At 41.3% G+C, this 6,049-nt stretch overlaps 1 long non-coding RNA gene and 1 other non-coding gene across 2 annotated transcripts; both read right to left on the bottom strand.

The window, feature by feature from the left end:
- Nucleotides 1-207: 207 nt before the first annotated feature.
- Nucleotides 208-1,116, bottom strand: LOC117153073. The gene is made up of 3 exons (XR_004463502.1): nucleotides 1,082-1,116; nucleotides 907-1,004; nucleotides 208-339 (listed from the first exon to the last, which is right to left on the bottom strand). It is a non-coding gene; the product is annotated as an uncharacterized LOC117153073 (long non-coding RNA).
- A 4,656-nt stretch (nucleotides 1,117-5,772) lies between these two features.
- Nucleotides 5,773-5,846, bottom strand: trnan-guu. Its single transcript has one exon. It is a non-coding gene; the product is annotated as a tRNA-Asn (tRNA).
- Between the last annotated feature and the right edge of the window lie 203 nt (nucleotides 5,847-6,049).

Here is a 6,049-nt window from a genome sequence, read left to right on the forward strand (position 1 = left end):
TAGTTCTGACCTTTGACCTGAAGCAGCATAGTGTTCCCTCTCAGACAGTTTCCCTCCTTGTCATAAACTCTACATTTATATTTTCCTGTGTCTCTGATGACTTTTGGGTTCTTCAGGATCAGACTGAAGTCTCCAGTTTTCAGCAGGTTTCTCTTCATCTCTGTTCTGTCGCTGTAAAACTGGTTCGTTCTTCAGGCTGATCAGAGCCGTTCTCATACACATGGACCTTCCTGTTGTATCTGTCCGTCCACTCCACTTTGACGTCTTCAGGCAGACAAACTGTGGTTTTACAGGGCAGCAGGACAGACTCCACCCCTGAATCCACCTCCACCTGGTAGACTGAGAGGACAACAAACCACAACATCATGTGGACAGACAGCAGCACTGATGGTATCAGGACCTCACTGTCCCGTCCTTCTCTTCTAATCCCAGACCTCACTGAGCAGTGAGTCAGAAACTAATCCAATGAAAGAATCAGTCAGTAATTAGAAGTTACCTGAGAACAGACTCTGAGATTCTCTAGGAAACATTCGGAGGACTTCATAGATCTCTGTTCATCTACAAACGGACCACTTTGTTAACCAGTCCATCCTGATGACCTCTGAACCAGCTGCTGCCTCACACTAAACTAAGAACTAGTCAACTCCAATAAATCCTCATCCTCACAAATGAACTTTGAACTACTGAGATTTGACTGAGAAAAAGTTTTTCTCCAACAAACAGAGATAAAGACAGAAACGGATCAGTTCCTTCTCTACAGTCATCAGGAACTAATGATCACTGATTCATTCTCTCAGTGTGGTTCTGATTGGTTCCTCACTCTCAGTCTGTCTTCACAGTCAAGGAGCAACAAGAGGAAAGATGGGAACCATCAGCATTATGGGTAATGTAGTAGTAGTGACGTACCTGACATGAAGTACTGACGGAAATGTACTAAAAGACCCCAGTAACAAGAAGAAGAACCAGGAGAACCAGGAGAGCTTTGGCCCAGGATGGAAATCGTTCTGTGGAGAACATAAAGAACAACATGACCTCTGACCTCTGACCTGTATCTACAGTAGATGTTGGGTTTGTTACTGACCTTTGACCTGCAGCTGGACCTTCTGTCACCTCTTTCCCCATCATCCAAACCTCTGACGGAGCAGGTGTAGGTTCCACTGTCTGACAGTGTCAGTTTTGTCAGGTTCAGACTCAGGTCTCCAGTTTCCAGAGCGTCAGTCCTCATCGATGTTCGGTCTCTGTAGAGCTGGTTTGGTTTTTAAGTCATCACCTTCCTGCTGACGCTGGTTGGACGGTTGAAGGACTGAGATCGTAGCGGCTCCACACCACTGTGGGGTCGTCCAGTTCAAAAGTGGGAAACTCACAGGGCAGCAGGAAGTGGTCCCCCTCATACATGTCCACAGCTGAGGCATGCTGGGAAACTGTGAGGACACAGACAGAGAGGGTCCATCTCAGCAGCCTTATTTCATGTCTCAGTACTGGTCCATCAGTTAAAGAGTTAAAGAGGAAAGAAACCAAGATTAAAGAGGTTGGATCAGTCAGATCAGAGGGAGGAAGCTTCTCTTACCGTGCACGAGGATCACAAACACCACCAACATCTTCATCTTCCTGTAGAAACTCCAACAACCACAAAGTCTCCTTCAACCTGCTTCTTCCTAAACTAAGAGCAGCTTCAGAAACAGCTTCAGGACGTCAGTTCACAGCCAGTTGTCACTTTCCTCCTCCTGATCATCGAGCGACACTCAGAGAAAACTTTAGTTTCTCTTTAAGCTGTTTCCAGAGAAGCAGCTGCTGGAAGGTAAAGAAACAGGTTCAGCAGGTTCCTCAGAGTTCACTGACTTTGTTCTGAGGTCAACCACAGGCCTGAAGTTCATCCAATCAGAGAAGAGAAAGAAACAAACACAGAGAAAAACTGATCTGAAGGATCAAGTTTCAGGTTGAACAGCTTTACAAGAACAAACCATAGTTCAGAGATGATGGAACGAGGGAGGAGGTGTGTCCGTCTGTACTAATCAGCTGTTATCTCCATATTAAAGGTACAGTCCACCATTTCATTCATTACACACTGAGTCCAGTTCAGCTACTTCCTCCTGACATTCATCTACCTGTCCTTCCTCAGTGGGAGCTCCAAAAACCTCTGGGTTTTCACAGTCCTCACTCTGTCAGTGAATTACAGCTGATCAGTACAAGGAGCTAGGATCAGGTCAAAGGTCACAGTTCCACTTTCTAACCATGGTGAGAACAACAGAGCTTTAACCTGCTGCTTTGCTGATGTATTTGGTTGTTGTGACGTCAGCTGCAGCAGCTGGAGGTTGTTGTTAGACAATAATATGGTCTCACACATGAATGGGACAGAAACCACATCCTGGTAGGACTCTTCCAGACCTGTTGACCTCATGTCTCTGATAGTGAGGATACAAAGATCCATTCAGACTGTGTGGGACATACATCCAGCTGTTTCTTCTGGACTCACTGTGTCTGGGACAAACACTGTTGGCCTCATGTGACAGAGTCCTGTTGAGTGTGCTCACTATGTCCGAATGTCCCCGCTGCCCAGTGCTGTTCCTGGGGGGTTGGATCAGTCCTGATGTCCCAGCTCAGTCAGGACCAGGACTAAAGACCAGTGAAGAGAAGAAGGCAGCATGGACGTCATAAAAGAAGACCAGACCCTCCTCATAATCCACAAACACCCCGACTTTCTGAGGAGGACAGGATGTGGACAAAGACTCTGTTCAGGACTTGTTCAACAGTTCTGGACCAAACCTTCATCTGGACCAAAGAGACTTGGACTTGGACCTGTCTGAGTGGTTCTGATAGTTGTAGTGATTTGGGTGAACTGGTCCTTTAACTGATGTCAGCTGTCACAGTTGCAGCAGCTCTGATCAGCTGTGAGGTCAGAGTTCAGACTGAGACTTTGTTAAAGCTCCTCTCTGGAACCAAGTCCACAAGTCCACAGATCAGTTCTGAGGACAGAGGAGCAGGTTCAGGTTCAGGTTCAGGTTTTCACAGCTTCTGAGCTGTTCACACAGACAGACTTTGGCAGCAGCTCTCTCTTCCTGGTTCCTCATGAGTCATCGACAGACTCAGCTCTGATTGGACACTTGTTTTCTCCTCTTGTTGCTATAACGTCCTTCATCAAACACTAGAAGAGTTCATCAGTTGTGTTGAGGACACAGCAGCTGCAGAGACTCTGAATCACATGTTGGTGACCGTCAACAATCTGCAGCTGTCACACTCACTTTCACACCAGAGGCCAAAAGCAGCTCCTCAGTCTGAGAGACGTTAGTGGTTCAGAGGATCCTGGTTCACTAAGACCCAGTTCAGTCAGTGTGGATCAGGCTGTAAAGTGGTTGTTTAGACCCTCAGGTTAAATCTGTATTGGCTGGTTAATTTTGACAAACTCAGGGTTAACCGACTTCATCCAACAGAGAATCTGAGCATGAGCAGCTGAGATCTGAATTTTTAAGAACATGGAGCTGTAGCTGAGAACACAGAGAAGATTTGGGCTGGAGTACAGGAAATCTGAGCGAGCATCAGTAAATCTGAGAGCACAATACAGATTTGAAGAGGATGAGAGCAAATCTCAGTGCAAGCAGAGACATTTTAGTCCAAGGGAAGTAAAAAATAACAAATCTGAACATGAAATCATAAAATGATGCTCTTAAACTGAAAACTATTGGATTAAAATAGGAAATTTTCCCACATATTAAACCTTTTTGTCCAGACCTATAAGAAAACAACAGCTGGCTGTGGACCAGAAATCAAAATGTACTGAAGGACTTAACGAGAACTAGAACAGTCAATAGAGATGAATGAACTACAGGTAATGGACAAAGAAGCTGCTGACTGTGAGAATAAAGAGTCATTTATTCTAGATATTGGTAGAAGACGACACAGATGTCAGTGCAGACTGGAGCTCAAGTAGTAGAACAAGTCACAGATAAGACTCAGACCAAAAGAGACAGAAAACCAGAAACAGAAGCTGACAGAGAAATGATTGAACAGTCTTCACAATATCAACTCTACAAAGAAGAAAATACACTTCACTCCATAATAAGAACTGTAGTAAAACCAGCAGTCGCAACTGATGAGTGAAGTCATTTTAGTGACAGTTTACAGTAAACTACATAAGAGGGAGAATAATGAAGGTTGTTGTGTGTTTTGAACTTTGTAGACGGTCCCTGAAACATTTAAAGGGACATTAATCTACTTTACTGTAGTTTATCTACTTTACTGTAGTTTATCTACTTTATCTACTTTACTGTAGTTTCTACTTTACTGTAGTTTATCTACTTTATCTACTTACTGTAGTTTATCTACTTTACTGTAGTTATCTATTATCTATTTTACTGTGTAGTTTATTTACTGTAGTTTATTACTTTCTGTATTTATCTACTTTACTGTAGTTTATCTATTTTACTGGTTTATCTACTTTATCTACTTTACTGTAGTTTATCTATCACTGTATTTATCTACTTTACTGTATTTATACTTTACTTAGTTTATCTGTTTTACTGTAGTTTATCTACTTTATCTACTTTACTGTAGTTTATCTACTTTACTGTATTTTATCTACTTTACTATTTACTGTAGTTTATCTACTTTATCTACTTTACTGTGGTTTATCTACTTACTGTATTTATCTACTTTACTGTAGTTTATATACTTTACTGTAGTTTATCTACTTTACTGTAGTTTATCTACTTTATCTACTTTACTGTAGTTTATCTACTTACTGTATTATCTACTTTACTGGTTATCTACTTTACTGTATTATCTATACTAGTTTATCTGTTTTACTGTAGTTTATCTACTTTATCTACTTTACTGTAGTTTATCTACATTATCTACTTTACTGTAGTTTCCCTACTTTACTGTGGTTTATCTACTTTATCTATTACTGTAGTTTATTACTTTACTGTATTTATCTACTTTACTGTAGTTTATCTACTTTACTGTGGTTTATCTAATACATTTCTTACCGTACAGGAGAGTCAGCGTCACCACAAACATCTTCTCCTTTGGTAAAAGTTCACCACAGAGTCCAAAGTCCAGTTAAATCAGCTTCTCTGTGAACTGACAGAATATAAATAGCGACATGAACCCTCAGGATCATCTTTCCTATCTGAGCTCTATATTTATCTTCATCCACTGAGGAAAATGAAATGGTTTCGATTTTAACAGGACGTTGCTGTAAAAAAGAACAGTTTTAACAATAAAAGCCTTTAAAGGGAACATTATACTAGTTGCACATGAATTGTGTCTGTCCCCTGAAGTTCTTTGTCTAACAGCTGAATTGGGGACATCTACCATCATATTTATTACAATTCAAATAATCCATGTTAAAAAATAAATAAGTAAAACGTGCACTTCCTGTACAGATAATAGGCTTCTTGTCCTGAGACAAAATGTAAATGTAGTTGTTACAAAAATTTACAAAATTTGTAAAACCAATCAAAAACCCCAAAACCCAGAGGTGGGTAGTAACGCGTTACATTTACTCAGTTACATGTACTTGAGTAACCTTTTGAAAAATGTAGTAGTAGTAGTACTGCACAATACTTTTACTTTTACTTGAGTGTTCTTATAAAGAAGAAAAGACTGTGGCACTTGGTTTTCTAGCACAGTCAGAGAGGCCAGCCGGCTACGTCTTCCGAGCACAGGACAGTTGACCGGATATGATTTAGAACCAGCTTTAGTATAGGCATAGGTTTCCCCTGATGTAGCGATAGGGATGGTAATGGCTACCTTGCCAATTGTCTTTAAAATCTACGTCCCTGGGTGGGCTCAAACCACCAACCTTTCGGTTAACAGCCAAACGCGCTAGCCGATTGCACCACAGAGACATTTGTGTGCAGTACTAGACAGCTGTGGTCGCCAAATTCAATCTCTAATAATTTTAAAAGGATGTTTCTCCTAATGGGAATTGGAATAGTTGCTACTTCTCCTAGCTGATGTTCCTTTCTTTATGTGGCCAACTATGATGCTTGCACAGGTTAAAAAACAAAACACATTGATCTATGCATGATACTGTTGTTGTCTGTTGCTC

Source organism: Anabas testudineus, chromosome 18 (assembly GCF_900324465.2).
Source record: "Anabas testudineus chromosome 18, fAnaTes1.2, whole genome shotgun sequence".
Taxonomy (NCBI): domain Eukaryota; kingdom Metazoa; phylum Chordata; class Actinopteri; order Anabantiformes; family Anabantidae; genus Anabas; species Anabas testudineus.